General features: G+C 40.9%; 1 protein-coding gene across 1 annotated transcript in view; it reads left to right on the forward strand.

Annotated features, from left to right (window-relative positions):
- Positions 1-25,048, forward strand: part of LRFN5 (leucine rich repeat and fibronectin type III domain containing 5) — a 388,786-nt gene that overhangs the window by 1,691 nt on the left and 362,047 nt on the right. The gene's annotated exons all lie outside the window — the stretch shown is intronic.

Consider the following 25,048-nt stretch of genomic DNA (forward strand, 5'->3'; position numbering starts at 1 on the left):
AAATACCCAGGGGTTCCTGTTGTATGATGTTCTAGCAGAATCATTTCTATTAAATGGAAAATAAATCTATACAGGGGCACTTAATCTATCCCTGGAATGGGAGATCAGTTACATAGCTTCCTGGACTTCAGATGGAAACAAAGTATCTCCATCCAACCTTCACATCTTCTCAATGGGAATGTGCTCATCTTTTACTGAAATAGGAAGACACATAAAAACCATCAAGACAGGAGGGGACACAATGGCTTATGGCAGAATTGGGGTGGTGATCTGGCATACATAGACTTCTATAGACCCACCATGGCAGATCTGGGGCAGCTCAAGTCTATAGGAAGATGTATATATACAGACAGCCATGGGGAAGGGGGTGCATTGGCTTATGGCAGGATTGGGGTGGTGATCTGGCATACATATATAGACTTCTATAGACCCACCATGGTAAATCTGGGGCAGCTCAAGTCTCTAGAAAGATATATATCTTGACAGCCATAGAGAAGGGATGCATAAATGGAAGAATTTGGGTGGTGATCTGGCATACATAGACTTCTATAGACTCACCATGGCAGATCTGGGACTGCTGAGATCTATAGAAAGAATAGAATATATATATATATATATATATATATATATATATATATATATATATATATATATATATATGTATACCATCTAGATAGCCATAGAGAAGGGGGTGCATTGGCTTATGGCAGAATTGGGGTGGTGGTGCGGCATATATAGACTTCTATATATCCGCCATGGCAGATCTGGGGCTGCTCAAGTCTATATATATATATATATATATATATATATATATATATATATATATATATATATATATATATATATGTAAAGACAGTCAAAGGGAAGGGGGTGCATAAGTGCATTGGCGTATGGCAGAATCTGGGTGGTGTTATGGCACAGACTACTATAGACCCACCATGACAGATCTGGGATGCTCAAGTCTATAGGAAGAATAAGAAGACAAACATATACCATCTAAACAGCCATAGAGAAGGGGGTGCATTGGCTTATGGCAGAATTTGGGTGGTGGTGTGACATACCTAGACTTCTACAGATCCACCATGGCAGATCTGGGACTGCTCAAGTCTATAGGAAGATATATATAAATATACCATCTACACAGCCATAGAGTAGTGGGTGCATAAGTGCATTGGCTTATGGCAGAATTTGTCTGGTGGTGTGGCATACCTAGACTTCTACAGATCCACCATGACAGATCTGGGACTGCTCAAGTTCATAGGAAGCTATAACTATATATATATATATATATATATATATATATATATATATACATACACCATCTACACCGCCATAGAGTAGGGGGTGCATAAGTGCATTGGCTTATGGCAGAATTTGGCTGGTGGCGTGGCTTGGGCTACCATAGACCGACCATGACAGATCTGGGACTGCTGAAGTCTGTAGGATTTCTCCATAAACTAGCACTTACTCGGATGCATATGTGATTGTTCTAGTTATGTAATACAAGCAGATGGCTTGGTGGGGGGTGGGGCGGGGGGGGGGTTTGCTGCCAAACATTCAGCTTTTGCATAGTACTAGTGCAATATCTCTGGAATCGGTTGATTGGAGTCATCCAATAATCCATTTTCTGACTCCGAGATATGAAATGGAGGATTGTATCGCTGCTTATTTCTCAGATTTTTTATTTTTTTTTCATTTTATTTCTGAAGACAATAATGCACTTGCCTTACAAGATGGTCTCATCAATGTTTCATGTTTACGGAGACGAACAGGTTAATAATTCAGATGCATTATGCTTTATTTGTCTGGGTGTTTTACAGCAGTCACATATTTGATATGGGCTCCTCATCATCTCCCTTCTTGGCCTTTGCATCCTTGGGGATCGGGCCAGTGTGGATGTGGGTGATATTTCTCCATTTATAGGCATCTGTTAGGGGGGCATAACGGGGTCTTTTACTTTATTTTCAATGCATTTCACATTTTCCTACATGAAGGCATTTGTTGGCTGGTGAACAAGAATGGAACAAGGAGGTGCTGTTCCCAGTGCTGACAGGATGGGGGTGCCAGTGGGCTACTATTAAGGTTCTCTTCAACCTCTTTGCTTTAACCCCTTATTTGCCTGTTTCCAATACAACACTCTATGCTGGAAAAAAATAATATATGGATCGATTGATATCCAAAATTGCCTCCAATTTTTATTACCTGTCCTTCTATAGGGCATCCTTCAGTTATTGGATGACTAATGCTCTGTGTGACACATCGACACCTTGTCTGGAGTCTTATACATGTCATCAATTAATGGAGTTTCCTAGGGGACACAAGAACTTACTTGCATTTAAGGGTATACCTCTTATATAGAAATTCATATATGGTGACACTCGCCGATAGTTGTCAGGGTCTGAGTTGGAGGGAATGCAGATTATTAAACGCATCTAATATATTAATAAATACTAAATATTCCTCCTTTATCATCTGGGTGCATGTATGAACATATCTGATATATTAGTATTAGTACATACCTTGCATTTTTCTTTTTAGGACCTGTGCTACATATGATGACCCCATGACTATAAACACATCTAATATATTCCCCCTTATTATTAACTGGGTTATATCCATGACCCAAATGATCATAAATACACATAAAATGTTAGTAAATACCATAAATGTGGTTATCAGTGTTACATATAATGGCCCCATGATGATAAACAATTCCCATATATTAGTAAATACCATGCATTTTGCTTATTAGGACCTGAGTTACATATGATAACCCACTGGCCATTATACATATAATGCATTATGCATTTTGCTTATTTTCTGCTCATTATGTCTGCGCCATATGTTCCCATTAAGTGCATGTCACTGGAGAGCATCATTTTTGGATATTGGTCTGGATGAGCTCAGGACAGGAGTCATTTCATCTTGCAGAAAGCCGCTGATACATATTTATAAGAGCAGGATGACTTCCTTATCTGACTGATTAGGCAACAAAATAGAATATGCTCTCTCCAATCTCTGTACATTGGCAATCTGGATCACTCACAGACGCCAATTAGAGGGAAGCGTCTTCATGACATGTACAAGGCTGCTGATTCTATCCCCCACCTTCCCCATGAGTGCCCCTCCAACAATAATCTGGCTTCTTTTTCCACTGTGATCCCTGAGATTTGTTACAAAATGAGCTCACGCCATTTTGGGTGCCCTGTAGTTGCATTCAAAGCAGGGATTTACATGGAATCAGAGCAGCCTGACATATTTCTTTTTTTTTTATCCCCCCTCCTCTGAAAGGATTCCTGTACATGCCGGGTATTCAGATGGCAGAATTCTCATCATACAACTGCAGGGAGGAGGGAAGAGAAAGTCAGGGATGGAGGGAAAGAGGGAGAAGGAAGAAAGGAAGGAGTCGGCAGAGAGGAGGGAAAGAGAAGACAGATGGAGAAAGAGAGAAGAGGAGACAGAAAGAAGAGAAGGACTGGGGAGAAAGAGAAAGGAATGAGAAGAGAGAACGGAGGAGATAAATGCTAGACAGATAATAGACAGATAATAGATAGATAACACATAGATGATGGATAGATAATAGATAGATAATAGATGGATAGATAATAGATAGATGATAGATGGATAGATAGATAGATAGATAGATAGATAATTGATAATATATAGATAGGTAATAGATAGATAGATAATAGATAGATAATAGATAATAAATAGATAATAGATAATCGATAGATAATAGATAATAGATAGAGGGATGGATAGATAGATAGATAGATAGATAGATAATATATACAGTACAGACCTAAAGTTTGGACACACCTTCTCATTTAAAGATTTTTCTGTATTTTCATGACTATGAAAATTGTACATTCACACTGAAGGCATCAAAACTATGAATTAACACATGTGGAATTATATACTTAACAAAAAAGTGTGAAACAACTGAAAATATGTCTTATATTCTAGGTTCTTCAAAGTAGCCACCTTTTGCTTTGATGACTGCTTTGCACACTCTTGGCATTCTCTTGATGAGCTTCAAGAGGTAGTCACCGGAAATGGTCTTCCAACAATCTTGAAGGAGTTCCCAAAGATGCTTAGCACTTGTTGGCCCTTTTGCCTTCACTCTGCGGTCCAGCTCACCCCAAACCATCTCGATTGGGTTCAGGTCTGGTGACTGTGGAGGCCAGGTCATCTGGCGTAGCACCCCATCACTCTCCTTCTTGGTCAAATAGCCCTTACACAGCCTGGAGGTGTGTTTGGGGTCATTGTCCTGTTGAAAAATAAATGATGTCCAACTAAACGCAAACCGGATGGAATAGCATGCCACTGCAAGATGCTGTGGTAGCCATGCTGGTTCAGTATGCCTTCAATTTTGAATAAATCCCCAACAGTGTCACCAGCAAAGCACTTCCACACCATCACACCTCCTCCTCCATGCTTCACGGTGGGAACCAGGCATGTAGAGTCCATCCGTTCACCTTTTCTGCATCGCACAAAGACACTGTGGTTGGAACCAAAGATCTCAAATTTGGACTCATCAGAGCAAAGCACAGATTTCCACTGGTCTAATGTCCATTCCTTGTGTTCTTTAGCCCAAACAAGTCTCTTCCGCTTGTTGCCTGTCCTTAGCAGTGGTTTCCTAGCAGCTATTTTACCATGAAGGCCTGCTGCACAAAGTCTCCTCTTAACAGTTGTTGTAGAGATGTGTCTGCTGCTATAACTCTGTGTGGCATTGACCTGGTCTCTAATCTGAGCTGCAGTTAACCTGAGATTTCTGAGGCTGGTGACTCGGATAAACTTATCCTCAGAAGTAGAGGTGACTCTTGGTCTTCCTTTCCTGGGGCGGTCATCATGTGAGCCAGTTTCTTTGTAGCGCTTGATGGATTTTGCAACTGCACTTGGGGACACTTTCAAAGTTTTCCCAATTTTTCGCAGTGACTGACCTTCATTTCTTAAAGTAATTATGGCCACTCGTTTTTCTTTACTTAGCTGCTTTTTTCTTTCCATAATACAAATTCTAACAGTCTATTCAGTAGGACTATCAGCTGTGTATCCACCAGACTTCTGCACAACACAACTGATGGTCCCAACCCCATTTATAAGGCAAGAAATCCCACTTATTAAACCTGACAGGGCACACCTGTGAAGTGAAAACCATTTCTGGTGACTACCTCTTGAAGCTCATCAAGAGAATGCCAAGAGTGTGCAAAGCAGTCATCAAAGCAAAAGGTGGCTACTTTGAAGAACCTAGAATATAAGACATATTTTCAGTAGTTTCACACTTTTTTGTTAAGTATATAATTCCACATGTGTTAATTCATAGTTTTGATGCCTTCAGTGTGAATGTACAATTTTCATATTCATGAAAATACAGAAAAATCTTTAAATGAGAAGGTGTGTCCAAACTTTTGGTCTGTACTGTATATAATAGATAGATAGATAGATAGATAGATAATAGATAGATAATAGATAGATGATAGATAATAGATAGATAATAGATAGATAATAGATAGATAATAGATAGATAGATAATAGATAGATGATAGATAATAGATAGATAGATAATAGATAATAGATAGATAGATAGATAATAGATAGATAGATAGATAGATAGATAGATAGATAGATAGATAGATAGATAATCTAAGTTTACATCACATATCCGTTGCCTTATTTTGCAACAAAAATGTGCATGACAGCTTTGTGGTGAAAATTCAACCAGAAACATTGGGAACCTAAAATAGTCTCAAAGTTAATTACTAGATGATACATTTAGATAGATAATTAGATTTTTATAGAGACATAAATGAAATAAATCAAAAAATGAGGCTTCTCTCCACAATACTTCAATGAAACAATAATTGTAGTTTATTCACCAATACACCTATTGTTTCACTGAAGTTTTGTGGAGAGCAGCCTCATTTTTTGATTTATTGGATATTGGGAGGACTTGCAGCTGGTGACCTGGAGGACTGGCACTCTTCTTCAGGACTGAAGAATGTGATGCTATTTTTGGATGGATAAATAAATGGACAGATAAATGGATAGATCATGGATGGATGAACGGATGGATGGATCAGGGGTCCCTTTAGACTGTGTGCTCTAGAAAAAGAATAAATAATATTGCAATATCTGTAAAACTTAGGTTTTTTAATTCCTTCCTTTCCATGGCACAGCGCATTGCTCATGCAGTTATCAGCATTTTGTCACCACAAGGACATCATGGCTTCCTTCCAAATCTAGGACAGCACGGCTGTGAAGTGTCACCTTTTATTTCTTATTCAATCTTTGAGACAAAAATAACTCAATATCATGAAGCCTCATGTGATGGGCTTGTGACTTGCTAACCCTATGGTGGTCCTAACTTCAAAAGGACGGAGGAAGAGAGTACAAAAGGGAACAGAAGTGTAATGGGTCTGTGGCACCAAACCATTCCAGAGCATATGGCACATTATTGAGGTTCATTCACAAGAAAAAAAATCCAATGTGCAAAATTGTTATTTCCTAAAGTCTTGCACAAGGGTTGACCCATTAGTACATGCATCATTCGTTTGCCATATAACGACCGATGGGCATTATAGAAAGCGAGGTCTCCTCTACAATCCAGAGTGGACAGCCTTTGCAAAGAATAGATCTTGCTTTGAAGGGCTAATGGTTTACATGCCATGCAATACCACTTTACAGCCACGATGGGCTTACCCTGTAGGTAACAGTTTATCATTAGGAGTTCTGCTGCCCGCTCCAAGGTGATTGCCTTTTTAAAGGGGTTGATCAGACAATACGAGATCAACAAAGGTCCGACACTTAGTACCCCCCAATGATCAGGTGGTCTCAAAAGTAAACAGTGCATGGAGCCAGAGGACCACAGCTCTGTACAGTGTGTAGTGGCCATTTTTGGGTACTGCAGCTCACCTTCCATTTAAGTTGCAGTACTGTGAATGACCACTGCACTGTTCTGTTTTGCTCCATACATTATCTACTTCCATTTATCACAGAACTTGGTAACAGCTGATCACTTGGGTGCCGGGTGTCAGATCTACACCTATATTGATAACCTAAGCTAAGGATAGGCTATCAATATCAAATCCTTGTATTAAGCTCACTAGGTGAGGTGGATCCTCAACGCCCAAAGTACAGAGATAGTGGAAGCTGCAGACAGACCGGAGAAAGTCAGGGAGACCAAAGACAAGTGGCAGAGGTACTGGAAGCCATAGATGGACAGGAGACATCCCAGAGACCACAGACACGTGGCAGAGATACTGGACGCTGCAGTCAGACAGGAGACATCCAAGAGACCGCAGGCAAGTAGTAGAGTTACTGAAAGCCGCACACGGACAGGAGACGTCCAAGAGACCGCGACAGGCAGCAGAGGTACTGGAAGCCGCAGGCAGACAGGAGTTGTCCTAGAGACCGCAGGCAGGTAGCAGAGGTAATCAAAGCTGCAGGCTGACAGGAGACATCCTAGAGACCGCAGGAAGGTAGCAGAGGTACTGGAAACTGCACACAGGTAGCAAAGATACTGGAAGTTGCAGGCAGATCAGAGATGTACGGGAGACTGCAGGCAGGTAGCAGAGGTACTGAAATCCACAGGCAGACAGAAGATAATAGAGATCGCAGGCAGGTAGCAGAGGTACTGGAAGTCGCAGGCAGACAGGAGACATGTGGGAGACCGCAGGCAAGTAGCAGAGGTACTGGAAGCCACAGGCAGACAGGAGATGTCCTAGAGACCGCAGGCAGGTAGCAGAAGTACTGGAAGCTGCAGGCAGACAGGAGACGTCTTAGAGACCGCAGGCAGGTAGCAGAGGTACTGGAAACTGCACACAGGTAGCAGAGGTACTGGAAGTTGCAGACAGACCAGAGAAAATCAGGGAGACCACAGACAAGTGGCAGAGGTACTGGAAGCCGCAGATGGACAGGAGACATCCTAGAGACTGCAGACATTTAGCAGAGATACCGGAAGCTGCAGGAAGACAGAAGACATCCAAGAGACCGCAGGCAGGTAGCAGAGTTACTGGAAGCTGCACACAGACAGACCGCAGGCAGGTAGCAGAGGTACTGGAAGCCGCAGGCAGACAGGAGATGTCCTAGAGACTGCAGGCAGGTAGCAGAGGTACTGGAAGACGCAGGCAGACAGGAGACGTTGTAGAGACCGCAGGAAGGTAGTAGTGGTACTGGAAACCGCACACAGTTAGCAGGGGTACTGGAAGTTGCAGACAGATCGGAGATGTCTGGGAGACTGCTGGCTGGTAGCAGAGGTACTGCTAGCCACAGGCAGACAGGAGATGATCCTAGAGATCGCAGGCAGATAGCATAGGTACTGGAAGCCGCAGGCAGACAGGAGACATCTTAGAGACCGCACACAGATGGCAGAGGTACTGGAAACAGCACACAAGTAGCAGAGGTACTGGAAGCCGCAGGCAGACAGGAGACATCTGGAAGACCGTAGACAGGTAGCAGAGGTACTGGAAACAGCACACAGGTAGCAGAGATACTGGAATCCGCAGGCAGACAGGAGACGTCTGGGAAACCGCAGGCAGGTAGCACAGGTACTGGAAGCCACAGGCTGACAGGAGATGTCCTAGAGACCGCAAGCACGTAGCAGAGGTACTGGAAACCGCACACAGGTAGCAGAGGTACTGGAAGCTGCAGGCAGATCGGAGATATCCGGGAGACCGCAGATAGGTAGCAGAGGTACTAGAAGCTGCCGGCAGACAGGGGATGTCCTGGAAACTGCAGACAGGCTGTGGTACACCAACAAACTAGGATAATTCATATCAAGCCACAGGTGTGTGTCTTGGTAGGTCTTATATAGGCCTATGTAGATGGTAACATGGGAGCCTGCCTTGCTACTTGCAAAAGCCCAATATGAAGCATAAGAAAGTTTAGCGGACCAGACTGAAGGGAGCAGAGCTTGGACCCAGGACAGATGTGCAACACTCTGGACATCTCCTTTATATTTGATGTCCGGTTGAGACAACTCTTTCATTTTTTAGCATTGTGCCCCTAAAACAGTACCAGACCCCACCTGACTGGTAGAAATCATATGGCTGTAATGAGAGCAGCCTTTACACAATGGCCTCCATTCCTCTTATCTCTCGCTTTTCCCTAATACACAATTCACAGGGTTTCCGGACACTATTTAAGAAATAACTTGATACAAATTATGCAAATATGACTTAATTTGTATCGGGCAACATTACCTTTGAGCAATAATTAAGCTGGAGACACAATTGGCAATTTGGGAAGTTTTGCATTGCCTGTTGGCAATAAAGGAAAGAAGGCGAAAAGCTTCTCGAGGTTTTAATTTAGCTCGTTAATTACCATGATCCCTTCACGTGAACTCTCTGCTCAAAACTGGAAGATGCGGTGGTATCGGAGGATGTTTTACAAGGCTGTGGAGCCCGGTACAGCGGGATTATGAGTCACGTCATGTGTTGATCTGCTCAATCAATTATTATAGGCAGCTCAGTGCTCCGGGCCATCTTATACCGTAGCATTAAAGTGTAAGGCATACTATATTAATAATTACTGAGCTTCCCTTCCTGCCAATGCACATGGGTATATTTGTCAAGTTGGAGGCCGAGACAGAAATGCTAAGTTGATACAATTTTCTTTTGTTTTGTGCTGTTCACATGATATATTAGTAACCAGCTTCAATTACATGAACCTCGTGTTCCAGGCAGGAGATCTGCGTCTGATAAGTGCATGTAATACATGTTGTCGGGAAGGGGCGAGGCGTGAGACGGTGCAAGCACGGTGCGATTAGTTAGGATGACAAAAAGCCATTACTGTTTGATCTACTATGTTGGAAGTAGGCAAATTGAGCGAGAAACCTAGTTGTTTGGTCAAAGCTCTTGGTTTTATCATGTAGCCGGCAATCACATTTATAGATTTTTGTCAATAGTGGTAATAAGAATAATATTATCATTGAAGGACTTATCCGGGACTTTGATATTAAAGAGGTTGTCCACTACATGTCATCCATGTCTGATACTCGGCACCCCGCCAATCAGTTTTTATAGGTGGTGGCGGACACTGGCCGGATGAGCTCGCTTGGCGAGCTTGGCCGTCTACTTGTAGTGGCCGGGACTTGGTACTGCACACCCATCCATTCATCCATCTATCCATCTAAAGTAATAAATAGGAGGCACATGTGCTCCCCAAGTAAGTACTTCCAGCCGGTAGCCACCGCCACCAATAATAGCTGATCAGCGGGGGTGCCCAGACACCAGACGACCAGACATTGATGCCCTATCCTAAGGATAGGGCATCAATGTCAAAGTAGTGGACAACCTCTTTAATGGTCATCCATAGTAGATCAATGAGGATCCAACTACATGCACCCTCACAGATCAGCAGTTTGCAGGTCCAAAAGTAAAGAGTGTATGGAGATGGAACGCCATATATCTGTACACCGTATAGTGGCCGTTCTCGATACTGCAGCTCAGCTCCCATTAAAGTGAATGTGATTTGAGCTGCAATACCAAAGAATGACCACTACATGGAGTATGGAGCTGTCATATCCTTCTGGGCACCATTGGACTTGTATATTCTAATCGGTGGGAGTATCAAGTGCCGGACACCCACCAAAATCTGGTCTTGATGAGCAATCTTTAGAATATCAAAAGTCCTGGACAACTTTTTTAAGGCAACTTTACCAGTTCAGCCATAAGTATCTAGAGTTAGGAAAAAGATTTGTACCATAAAGTGGTTTTCATAGAAGAGAAAATTTTACAGTATTGGAGTTGTTACCCAATACAAAAGGGGGCGTCCATTTCTTTGTGGTCAGTTTTGCACTCTGATACAAATGTTGTACTTGTGGCAAAACCAAGTCCAGGACCCCAATGCAACAAGGCAACCATGCTACCCACTGAGCCACCATGCCAGATGACTGTGTCGGGTCGATTTGGACTGTATCACCTCTTTAACATTTGCCATTGATACAATAGATGTTACTATTAGATTAGGAAGTGGATAAAAAAACTCCAATATCTATCTGGCAAGAAAGAAAGAAAATGGTAATGATGCTGATTATGGTGACAGCAGTGATAATTATCCCAGTGGTAACGATAGCAATAAGTAGAGATCAGGATGATGAAAGAGATGGGGAGGGATGGCAGTTATACTGATGACAATGATGACTATCATATGGATGATGAGGGGGATTAGGATGATGAGACAAGTTAGCGGCAATGAAACCAATAGTTGTAAAGTTAATGGCGCTGATGATAACAAGAATGATCCAACCCAATGATCACAAGGATAATGATGCAAGTTATGGCAATGGTAACAATGATGATGATGATGAAGGCTAGTCTGCATCCATGGTGATCTCATGTAATCATTGATTGTAGGACACATAAAAGAGAGAAGGCTTCATGTTTGGAAAGAGATTTAATTTCTTGTAGTACCAAAGGGCAATGTCACCCATATAACTATCCTGCTTGCCAAAATGGCTGTGATAATGAAGATTTCAGTACATGCTGACGTACTTCTAAGAAGAAGGAAGATAGATCCGACCTGGCATTCACCTCTAAAGCCTCCTGTAGCTACAGATGTGTTCTTCCTTAACTTTCCTCTTAGCTCAGCAAATCCCGAGATCAGAGACATCAGATGAGTAACTTTTTGAAAAAGAAAAACATAATTTTGTGATACTCTGACAGGTGATGTTTATGCTTTACATGACTATTGGTGGCCACCCAGTGGTCGTGATGCACATTGCAGCCAGCTGAGCATTTTGTTAGCATGTTCCTGATATTAAATCCTAAGAAAAATTGTAAAAAAAAAAAAAAGGTAATTGTGACCACATCTGTTCCGAGGCTGATTTCATGGTTTGTGTACTCTTGTTAACACATCTATCGTGACAACTTTCCATATGATCCTACATTGATTTCTCCAACCCTGTGTCTCCTAGTTCATTACTAGGTATGCCAACCTTCTGTCCTTATAATCTATGAGAAAGAATTATAATTGGAATACATTGTTATACTACTATATGGTGTTGTCTAGATAAGGTCGTGGAGGATTAACTCTAGAAACGTCTATTCTAACATGATGCGTTTCTCATTTCTTGAGTCTTTTCAATGAGTCTCTTGTTGGCGGTGTGACTCAGAATTTCGGCATAAAGGGTTAAGGTCGTAGACCTTTATACAAGCCAGAGTGCTGTATAAACAGATTATATATTGATTTATGTGTTGTTCAGTGTTGGATTTCTTCTGTAAATTTCTTGATTCAGTACTTGCCGATAAGGGATGATCTGCGATGGTCATGACCTTGCCAAATGATGGCTCTTAGAACAGTGACCTCTTCATTGTATGTTCTGGATACAGCTCAGGAAGATGTATTTAAAGTTAAAGTTTGGAAAATAATCACTGATTTGTTAAGGATCATCCCCTACCATATATAAATAAACACATTCTCTTGGGTTATCCCAAAACGGAAATGTTCCTCCTAGCCATCCAGCAGTCTACAATTCTCTAGACAATGGGATAAGGACACAAGTTACATCTTCAGTTGTTGATGGTGATGATGTTTCCAAGATAGCTTCCCTTACTTGACAATGTGGCATGAAGAGTTATCACTTTGTAAATGATGATGTTCATGAGGACGGGGTAGATGGAAGTCATGATGGAGACAACAATGATGACCATGGCAATGTTGAGGACCGTAATGGAACATGGAATTTCGGAACCCACGTTCTTACCTTGGTGGGATCGCAAAAGTTGGACAATCCAGCAATAAAACTCATATGACCTCTTTTATGGATAAATGATACATTTTGATTGTTGGACATCCCTTTTTATTAACAATCATAGTTATGAGCAACATTACTACTGAGGGACTGTTGCTTCAGTCCAAGATAGGAATCAAATCCTCCATTCTCACGAAAGGTGAAATCCCATCAGTGGGACATCCCAGTGAGCAGACTTGTATTATAACTTTGTTGGACTTCTCTTGTTTATTAACTGTTTTAATGATGATGAAAACGGTGATCACAGTAAAGACTATTGTGATGAATTTGCCGATAATGACAGACGATGTCGATGACGTAATGGCGGACCATTATGACTCAGAATTGCAAAATAAATTTTATCTGTTTATATTTTATACTTAATTTAAATGGAAATGTTGTCATACTATGCGTTTTGAAAGTTCTAGGCGAAAAGGAAAAACAGTTATCCAAATTGTATATTTTGTCATTAGTTAATGGGCATACCAGCTTCTTTAAGGAATTGTCATACCCCATTGGGGATTTATGTTTGAAAAATAATTTTACTACTATTCCATTTACAAAGTAAAGATCCTTCAGTTAAAATAGTGTAAAAAAAATTAAAATTTTGGTAAAATTTTACAATTCTCAATTAAGATGTATAGTGATATGGATGAAGTTAGAAAATAGAAGGTCTATATGGCCATGTTACAAATGTTTTTAAATCTATTTTAGCATGTGTTCCCTGGTGGCTATATAAAGTAGATGGATTGAGAGGCAGGAGACATACCCCAGATGAAGTAATTTGGCGAAACTCCTGCAGCGAGTCTTGTGTAATATTTTCAAATGCAGATTTTAATGGATCTTTTTTTTTTAGTCTAATATATACTTTGTGTGTGAGATTCTGGTTTTATGAAGAATTGTCACTATCGTTGGCCGCCTAGTATTTTCTTTTCTTCGTTTCATCAAGAGACGGAGTGAACTCGAGAACTGAGTAAATGTGAGACCAGGAAAGTTGGCTTTGTAGGAGTTCCACTTAATATCTCAATTAATGACTTTGAGAACCTTGGAAGTTTTAGAACTAATTCCAAATTCTGTGTGATTCTTTTTTATTTCCGCTAAAAGAATTAGCATACCCAATCTGGTTTACGTCTCTCAGACATCAAAACAGAGCGCTGGCCCCAATAGTCAAGACAATACCGTCTTACATTCTGCTCCGTTGATTTCCTTTGATACCTAGTCCATCAGCTTTCCAATCATCCGGTCAATCCGGTCTTATCACCATTGACAGCCACATTCCACCAGTACCGCATGTCGGGACGATCTCAATCTATCTCTGCTACATGTCATTTCCCGTATGTGGTTACAATGTATTAACCATAGATGACCCACTTATCCTAGTCTGTTTCTGGCAGAATACTCTAATTAATGTTGATATATCGTCTTCTTTTGAGGTCTATTTTTAAGTGTTTCATTCTTTAATTAGCTGTTTGGAGCTCTTGTGTAAAATACTTCAAAACCCTACACCAAAGTAATTGGCCGAGGCAAACATCGAGAGACTGTACATTGGGGCTTAGTCCATCTTCACATCACTTTTTAATGTTCCAAATGTTTGATTATCAACTTAACGAGTGAGCAAATTATAACGGCCGAGAGAGTAATCAAGTTCCTGCTCGACTGTCGTGTAATCGCTGATTTACTGTATTGTGATTTTGCTCTTTTTTTTTTTTTGAAAACAAGAAAAACTGAAAATGCTATAAAATGTCTCATAAATCATGCAAATAATATTAGCACCGGAAAATATCACTGAAAAACAATCTCCAGCTATAGGTCATCTATGCAAATTAAGCTCCAGCAGGGGATCCAAGAAGTGTCCAAGTCTAGAAGTGTATAAACCACCAAAGAAACCACCAAAACGTTGACCAGTTGACGTTGACTAACGTTGACCAATCTCAAGTACTATGGGGACTATATTGGCTCCTTCCTTTTGTCTAGAACTTTCTAGACTCCCATGAAGGTGCTCATGAAGGTGCCATCCACAAACTGCGCTTTCATAAATACCCAAAAATAGAAAAGTTTATAAGACAAGCTAAAACAGGAACGAAATTATGTCCTTCAACCGATAGAGTCTTTCTGCGTATTGGACTCTTTTTATTGCATTAGTCACATCATGTAGTCATACTTTTTTTTCTACCTTCACTGCTTTTCTTTTCCCTTTTGTCTTTTTTTGGCTATCCTTTTTCCCTCCCTTTTTTCGTCTTCTCTGCCCATCCCCACGTTTGTCACCCCTTACCCATACAAGGCCGTCCATAACCTGTCCCCTCTATACACATCTGTCCTCACCAGCCCACATGTAATTGCAGGCTAGGGGTTCATGTATTTGGCTGTGGGGGGTAGCAGTTGAAGAACACCAGTATTGTAAATACCATTTAGTAGGTGGGGGCATAATTACTAATCGTCTCCACCGCAAAAAAAAATACAAAAACAGATATTTTAATTTTTTTTGCATAAAATACATTTTATTACATACATATAATAAAAAAAAATACCTATAAAATATCAACATGAACGTAATAATGTGGAAAATTTGTTTAGTAGGTTATTTGGTTATAAACATGATGAATAAAAAAAATAAAAATAAAAATAAATATAAGCCAAAAAATAGCTCACAAAAAGAAATTGCTATAAAATTATACAGACAATTAAATATTCCTCAAAACTGAGCCCAAATCATCATACAATCTGTCATGTGTAAAGCCTGGGGAAAAATTTGCTAGGTATTAAGGCTTTTTCAGGCTTGGTCACTATGGGGTTAAACCTGCTTCTACTCAGTGAAAAAAAATTCTAAAAACGACTCAGAACAGTTAATATTTTTTTATAATCACCATCTCGGATCACATTCATGTCTCACTATGGCGCTTACCCAATCTCTGCCAGTCTCTGCTTCCTAGTCATTTCCTTGATGTGCCTAAAACTGGCCCAATCAGCCAATCAGTGGCTGCAGCATTGACCCGCCCTAGCCAGTGATTGGCTGATTAGCATTCTTGCACAAAGGAGTAGAGTATCAAGAAGTAGAGACTAACAGGACAGATTAAGCTCCATAACTGGACTTGTGGGGGATCGGAGAGGGTGGATATAATCTCTTCTATTATTTTTAACTATTCTAAATACCTTTTTAAGAATTATTTTCATTTTCTGGAAAACCCCTTTAAAAAGTTTCCTTCATCCATGACTACCCCTTCCATCTTATTAATTGATTATTAACTTTCTCTTTTGCAGGCACTTAAGGAAAAATGTACATGGCGGTGATACAAATGATTGATCATCTATGTAATAACATATGAGGGTGAGACCCCATGCAGCCAAAACCCACCCAGTGCAAAAGCCATTTGTCACGTGATCTTGTTTCACAATAGTGCGGCCATTGACCAACAGAACCCCAAGTCTGACAAACTGGGAACTCCCCAATCTGGCCCATAAAGGGGCTCCGGAGCAGAGGACCACCCACTGTTTGCTCCTTGAGACAACCACTTTATTGATCCAGTACTATAAAATTAATAGCATATAGTTGAGGTGTACACATTTTTCATTTGAGCCCAGGCTCAAATATAATATAGTATAACAAAGTAACACAACAAACTGGAATATGTAACACGATACTATAACATAAAACATTATCACATAACATAATACAACAATATATAACATAGCAACAAAATATTATAATATAACAATAAACAAAAAAATATAATAAAACGGCATCATTTAATATAACATAACAGAATATAATGTAACATAACAATGGAATATAGTTTAGTATAAAGTAACAAATATGAAATAACAAGATAATATAGCAAAACAAAACACTGTCATTTAATATAACATAACAGAATATAATGTAACAATGTAATATGGTTTAATATAAAGTAATAAATATAATATGACAAGATAACATAACAAAACATTATAATATAATGTAACACTATTATTTAATATAACATAACAGATTGTATGAGATAATATAATGTGACATAAATATAATAATACAGCATAATATAGAATATTATAACACAGCATAGTATAACATAACAGAACATTATAATATAATGGAACATAACAGAACACAATAAAATATCATGTAACCTAAGAAATCATAATATAACATATATATCAGATGATACAGCACAGATTAGCATTGAGGGAAATATCCCTGTCACGCCATGACCGCGTCGTCACACCGCTGTGATTATTTCTCAGCACGTTTGCTCCTAACCCCTAATTGTGCACCTTTGTTTTCATGGCCAATAAGATAATTACGGTTACAGCGATTTCGCCGGCGCTGACTTATATTCGAAGAGGTGTCATTGGCCCGGCGCTGACTTATATTCGTAGAGGTGTCATTGGCCCGGCGCTGACTTATATTCGTAGAGGTGTCATTGGCCCGGCGCTGACTTATATTCGTAGAGGTGTCATGGGCCCGGTGCTGACTTATATTCATAGAGGTGTCATTGGCCCGGCGCTGACTTATATTCATAGAGGTGTCATTGGCCCGGCGCTGACTTATATTCGTAGAGGTATCATTGGCCCGGCGCTGACTTATATTCGTAGAGGTGTCATTGGCCCGGCGCTGACTTATATTCGTAGAGGTGTCATTGGCCCGGCGCTGACTTATATTCATAGAGGTGTCATTGATCCGGACTGATTTTCCATAAAGCTCCAGCCGATCCGCCTGCTTTGTTTCTCCGCATATAATGGAGGCTCTTCATGACGCAGAAGTGACAATGCAGAGACTCATAGTCACGGGTTTATGTCATGGGTTTATGTTGCGGTCTGGGAGCGGCTCTTGGGGTCACCACCTCCAAACACTATCCCAATAAAGCGGCCATAAAGCTTCACGCTCCTCATGTAGGAGACTATCCCTTTCACCAAGTGACCCATCTCCTGGTACTTATTGTTGTCCATTTATGCCCTGACCGAACCTGGTCAGGGCGCAAAAGAAACCAAAAAACTTTACAAGTCTTGGAAAGTTGCAACATAACTTCTTTTTTAACAAACGTCTGAAATTCTTGGTTATGTCATAATCGTTCTGACCTGGAGAATAAGGTTTCCTGGTATTTTCTACCGTACAATGAAAGTTGTAAAATCAAAGCTTAAAAAGCAACAGCAGAATTACATTTTTTTCACCATTTCATCTCATTATTTTTCTGTTTTTCATTATATATCATGGTAAAATGGACGGTGTCATTCAAAACTACAAATCCATTCTGAAATAAACAAGCATTCTCTTGTATAGTTGTGTGGATGGAAAAAAAAAAAAAAGTTACAGCTCTTGAAAGAAGACGAGGGAAAAAATAAAAGCAATAAAGAAAAAAAAAAGAAAAATTTTCCAGTCTTTAAAGGGTTAATGATGATTAATGTTACTTTTATGTTCTGGTCCAATAGTAAAAGTTAGCAGAAGACAAATGTAAACGTTGCTTTGCACCCCCCTACCACTTCCAGTACTGGTAATAATTATCTAAGTCTTTATACATAGAGCGGCCATGAAACTCTCCTGGACAATGGAGTCTACGGCCATGAAGTCAAAGAACGATAACAAGAAATAAAACTCAGAAGACCCTTTATAAAGAAATGGTTCAGGAACGTGAAGGATTTCCCATCTAGGAAGTGATGATCCCAATGTAGAGCCTATAACATGAAGAACGGATAGGAATAAATCCACCATTAACTCTTTGCTGAATGTTGGGGATTGTAGTTCTGCAATGGCTCGAGATCCATAAGCTGTGGCTAGCAAAAAAAAAACCTTTTCGAGATGAAGGCTTTCCTGTCCTGGGATGGTATTGGCTGTGGTGTCATGAGTCAACACTTGGGAGTCCAGCCTCCTTCGATTTTTTTTTCTATGGGTCTCAATCTCCACGTACAATATATTCCAGGATAGGACAAATCTACCTCAATGTGCATAGTCCATAATGAAGATAACTTCACTTATTTTTTGTTACCACTGTTTCTAGTCAACCACCTCTTGGAACTTTTTTTTTGCATAACGTTGATCTAAAAGCAGAGGATAGCAGAAGTCTTGTGCCATATGTTCAAAATGTTATAATTATGTTATGCTTACATTTTGCTACAGGCTCACCTGGTAAGATGGATTCCCTAAGCTGTAGGTCACGGTGAGCAGCACAAAATCAAGGTACTAGATCAGTGGACAGGTCGGCAGGGTATGCAAGATGGCAGGCAGAGAAGCAGAGAGGGAAACAACAAAAGACCCAGAGCCAGGGCTATGAAAACAAAGAGGAATTAATATAATTAGTCCTAAACTTGCAGCAAACAAATGGCTAATGGCAGAGTTGCATGCTATCAGCAGACAGATGGTCAATGGCAGATATTAAGCAGTCAGCAAAAAAAATGGTTAACCACAGGTAGTAGTGATATACAGGCAGAATAGATACTTGCTTGCAGAAATTATTACAAACTGTTGCAGCCACATTGTACATCAAACAGAGTTCATTAGGCTTACGACAGACAAATAGTTAACAAACAAGCAGAAGTTTGCTGACCAGATGATTAGCCATTAAAGAGAAACAGATGGTGAAGCAAATCACTGAAGAACAAGTAGTAACTGAATGCAAAGATACTGAATATTCAGACATCATGTAACTGTCTGAGTCAGCCTTAATAGGTCTTGGGTGATGAAATAAAAGGTAGTTGCTGAGTCTCAGTAGTAACCTGTTGCTAACATGTATAAATGGAACTGGCCCTAGGTGGAGGACTCAAGATCCCGCGCCTGACCCAGCCAGGTGAGTAACACATTTGCACAGCTCGGCCAACTAAGCACTAATTAGTCATTTTGACCAGTACTATAGACTATGTTGCACTTCTTTGCTAATTTATGCAGCATTACCCCTTTCTCCATGTGCACATTACCATCTAACGATAACTTATCAGGAGCACTGACTTCTTTCCGCTTTCCTCCGACTCAACACTTTGCCTGCTGCCATCATAGTATCATTTCCTATTCTGTTTAAGATGCCAAAATAACTGATATATTCATTTATTCCGACCCTGGGGTTAGAAATGAAAGCAGCTGTCACAGGAGACATGAACTGAGGAGGAGAGAAATGTACCGAATGTGTTTACAAAACTTCAGAATTTCTGATTTATGTTTCCTAACGCCTTTCTCCTACTTTCTGGGTAAACAAAATAATTATTAAGACACAATCAGTGGATTTATATATATATATATATATATATATATATATATATATATATATATATATATTTTCCAAGCCGATACTTTGTTATTGATTGTATCCATTTCTATTTGTATGAGGGATGTAAGGATGCAACACAACCGAAATGATAATTGTCTTAGAAATCGTAAGTAAAACATCATTGTGATGAATGATTTCCCGCGGCAATGTCGTCCAGCAAAACAAAGAACATATGAGGAGTATCAGAATAAATATCTTCCTGTATTGATCCTCAACCCCTTGCTATATGGACCCGGGCACCCCTATTTATCGGGCAGCTGTCATATGGCAATATACGCATTTTGCTTTACTTATGTTTTCTGTCTTGCCTCCAACATTTACCCATTAACTAATAATATGGATGTAGCTGCAAATAAAGATCTGCTTTGTATTCTTTCTTCGCTTAAATATTCAGAATTGAATAATAAAGGGTTTGTCTTATCTTTTTAAATGGGTAAAAAAGCGCTTATTAAATATTCTCTCAGTTCCCAAGAACAGATGACTTTTTCATTGTATAATTCACTACACATTGCTTAGGTTACCAGCTACCACTGCAGATTCAGAGGTGGCTGCTTTCCTAGGGAAGGAGCACGTGCTTGCATGGGCTATGCTTTAAAATCTGCAAGCGCCACTTTGCAGCTGTCAGGATCGCTGGATCCGACCAACCTCAATGGCAGCATGGTGAAGCTCACAGGTAAGACTCGTGGTGCGACCACGCTGCTGGACTGAACTGTCAATCATCATCAGCAATGTAACGCCCCCCCCCCAACAATCAGGAAGCTGGGAGGCAGAGGAGCAATGTGCTCCTGAAGAAGAAAGATGATACAATATTATACAAACTATTATCAGATGTTGTAATAGAGGCATAAAAGGTTACATTTGCTGCCCTGAAAAAAAAAGTTAGATATAGTGTTGCAAAGTGCTTGTTCTCTTGATCAATTAAAACACCTTGTGAGCTTCTCAGAGCTTTTATTGGTTAAGAGAGAAGTTTAGGGTTTGAATGTGAAGAGTGGGAGAGACTAATAGAAACCAATTGTATCTGATCCAGTAAAATGTGTAATACATGTCCATAACAACCTATCAGAATCCATCTCTTATTTTTTCGGAGGATAGTTGGAAAGTTAAAGCGAAATCCTTTTGCTGCACTTTATTCTTGCACTGGTTTTGATACATTTCCAACCATATGAATGTTACAGTCTGTGATGTTTGGTGTCTCGGTTCTTCATCAAGATTCAGAACTAGAGGAATGGGGACAAACAGAATTCCTTTACTGGATAAATCCTATTCAGTATTAGGATTTGTTTTAGGTCCTGTGCTGGACATTACAAATGAGATGGCTCTTGACCAATTCACTGGATGTAGGTTGATATTTCGGAAGTCTAATTATCAGAGGGAAATCCTTGGATGAAATAGCTACATAGCAGAACCATCCTAAAGCCCTCGATAACCCCTTTTCACCCTTGAGCACCCTCCAATATCCACTAGAGGAAAGACACATTGGTCAGCTTGTAGAGATGAGCAAATCTTTTAAAATTTGGGCTTCGCCAACTTAGTTGATTTTTTACCAAAAAATTTGATTTGCAGAGAATCAATTCACCGCAAACAGGAAATACTTCAAAGGCCCCAATTGTCCTAAAAGGATGTGCGTAACACTCTGAGATATCCTAGGACTGTATCCTGCTCCTTCTCAAGTGCTTTCACTGAAATACAGCCTTAGTAATGTCAACGTGTCCTCACCATATACAGCTTTGTGTAAATGGGTGGCAACTGTTCCTCTTTGCTGTGCTGTCACACACTGATTGTACCATTTATTCAGTGTTTTATGACTTTCTATCTATAATTCTACGGTTAAGCTGTGATGTCCTTTCACTATCCAGATTCTCTTCAAAATGGCTGCTGCCTTGGCTTTTATACAAGCTATGATAGTCCCCCTGACTGTCTGTGCTTTACCATATGATGGCATTATGGAGAACCCTGCATGGCTACTCCTGGGGTCTTTTGTGCCTTCTTTGGCTCATGTAATATCCTGTTTTGTGTAACTTGACAGTGGGCATGTTATAGCGATTCAAACAAATCTAATTGAAAATTGTTTGTCCAGAGAATTTCATAATATTCAATACAAATTTGATTTGCATTGAATCAATTCACTCAACTCGTCATTCAGTCATTTTTTCACTTATGAGCCACTTCCTTTCCTTCTAGATCAAATATTAAGAAAGATGGAGATAAAACACTTGCTACAAAAGCAGCAATACAGACCTATTAGTTTATCTTTCTTCAAAGCTGGATTCACAGCTACACTGCTTGACACTGTTATGTAATGTCCTCCATGGCATAGCTTGTTTCTAGTAAGTGTTTTTATCTCACCTTAGAACTGGATTCACAGCTACACTGCTTAGTAGCACTCTATAATGTCTTTCATGCTGCTGCTTTCTAGTAAGTGTATACCATCCCACTGCAATGCGGTATTCACAGTTACACTGCTTAATATTACTGCATAATGTTCTTCATGCTGCTGCTTGTTTTAGTAAGTGATTGTATCTTGCCCCAGAACTGTATTCACATCTACACTACTTAGTAGCACTCTACAATGTCTTCCATTCTGCTGCTTTTTAGTAAGTGTGTAATATATCACTGCAATGCTGGATTCACAGTTACACTGCTTAACATTACTGCATAATGTCCTTCATGTTGTTGCTTGTTTATAGTGTTTGTATCTTGCCCCAGAACTGGATTCACAGCTACGCTACTTAGTAGCTCTGTATAATGTCTTCCATGCTGCTGCTTTGTCGTAAGTGTGTATTATCTCACTGCAATGCTGGATTCACAGTTACACTGCTTAACATTACTGGATAATGTCCTTCATGCTATTGCTTGTTTATAGTAAATGTTTGTATCTTGCCCCAGAACTGTATTCATAGCTACACTACTTAGTAGCACTGTATAATGTCTTCCATGCTGCTTTTTAGTAAGTGTGTAATATCTCACTGCAATGCTGGATTCACAGTTACACTGCTTAACATTACTGGATAATGTCCTTCATGCTATTGCTTGTTTATAGTAAATGTTTGTATCTTGCCCCAGAACTGTATTCATAGCTACACTACTTAGTAGCACTGTATAATGTCTTCCATGCTGCTTTTTAGTAAGTGTGTAATATCTCACTGCAATGCTGGATTCACAGCTACACTACTCAGTACTTCTGTAGAATATTCCCCATGCTGCTGTTACTTTTGGAAATGTGCTACATAAAGACAGGAGAGCAGGAATCCCTCATGTATGTGTGTGTTGTGGATAGCTGACATAATCATGATGTCTAGCTTCCACCCATTAGCTCAGATACAACTGAAAGTTAGAGATAGAGGCTGCAATGGGGAACACTGGTGAGAAATGCAGAATGTAAGTCATAAAATTATCAGAAGTAGTGCTATTCATCATGTATATACATTCTGAACAGCCTCCTTAGATGACAGGTACGCTTTAAGCAAATCACTGAGCCATTTGGAATTCTGTGGTTATTTGTATTGCCTTTTATATTCTTTAGTGTCTCCATAGTCAGATGTTCTGTGCTTAGCATTCACTGGAAGATATTTGCGCTCATTACACATTATTGTCATCATTCGGTGGAAGGAAGCATGATAGGTTAGTATTACTATAGAAGGAGACGTGTGTGGGGCGGCAGCAGAAGGTAGGTCGGGCACGCAGAGACTAATCTACATTAAATGCTTCTTTATGGTGATAAAAACTACATTTTAATGGGGCTGCAGACGGGATTCTGCAAGGCAGGGAGAATGCATAATATTCCCGTCACATCGCTCTGCCTGTACACACTGTAAATCTTCCAAGGGACCATGAAACACTCAAACAATTTTTCGCATCTTTTTACCAGAAAGAAAAATAATAGTAATAATACCCAACACTATAGCCGCCAACATAAAGTCCTGAAAGTCCAGTCAGTCTACACTGAACCTCATTTCTCCAGTCTCTGGGACCAGAAACAGTCAATCTCGTAGAAATATCCCTAAAACTAAGCTGCCCGGGTTCAGTGCTTCCTCTGGCTTTCTTGATCAATATAATGCACACGCCCGGGCTGAGCGGCGTGTGCGTGTGATTCCACTGGACCGTGCCGGAGAGTGAATGCCTAGGTATTCACCCGATCCGACCAGGGTCGCACGACGGCATACGACGCCAGTGCACCAAGGAGGAACCGAGCAGAGGGACCAGGTGCTACTCCAGGACAGACCCCGGACACGGCTGTTGACCCACACAGGGGAATACAGGAACAGGCTGGTTAGGCTGGCGCACAGACTGGTGGGTATAGGCAGGCACGACTGGTATGCAGGCAGGCGGGTATGCAGGCCGGGGGGTACAGGCAAGCACCGCTAGAGTGCAGACAGGGAGGCACTAGCAGGTAGGAACACAGGCGGGATAGGACCCAGTACACACTGGGACTCAGGAACAGAACCACAGATGTGGCGGACAAACACAGTAGAGTGAGGCCGCCCAGAGAGGTGAGCGAGAACAGGGCAGGACAAGGCCGCCTGGAGCGGTGAGCAAGAGTAGAGCAGGACAAGGCCGCCAGGAGCGGTGAGCAAAGGGTCAGAGCTGAGCGAGACTGCCGGAGCAGTGAGCAAGAGTAAAGCAGGACGAGACCGCCTGGAGCGGTGAGCAAGAGTGGAGCAAGACTGCCGGAGCAGTGAGCAAAAGGATAAGAGCGGAGCGAGACTGCCGGAGCAGTGAGCAAAAAGGTCAGAGCGGAGCAAGGCTGCCGGAGCAGCGAGCAAAGGAGTCAGAGCAGGCTAGAACCGCCGGAGCGGTAAGCAAAGGAGTCAGAGCAGGCTAGAACCGCCGGAGCGATGAGCAAAGGAGTCAGAGCAGGCTAGAACCGCCGGAGCGATGAGCAAAGGAGTCAGAGCAGGCTAGAACCGCCGGAGCGGTGAGCAAAGGAGTCAGAGCAGGCTAGAACCGCCGGAGCGGTGAGCAAAGGAGTCAGAGCAGGCTAGAACCGCCGGAGCGGTGAGCAAAGGAGTCAGAGCAGGCTAGAACCGCCGGAGCGGTGAGCAAAGGAGTCAGAGCAGGCTAGAACCGCCAG

The sequence above is a fragment of the Phyllobates terribilis genome, unplaced genomic scaffold (genome assembly GCF_046119375.1).
Source record: "Phyllobates terribilis strain yellow unplaced genomic scaffold, ASM4611937v1 Scaffold_7__3_contigs__length_470593459, whole genome shotgun sequence".
Lineage (NCBI taxonomy): Eukaryota > Metazoa > Chordata > Amphibia > Anura > Dendrobatidae > Phyllobates > Phyllobates terribilis.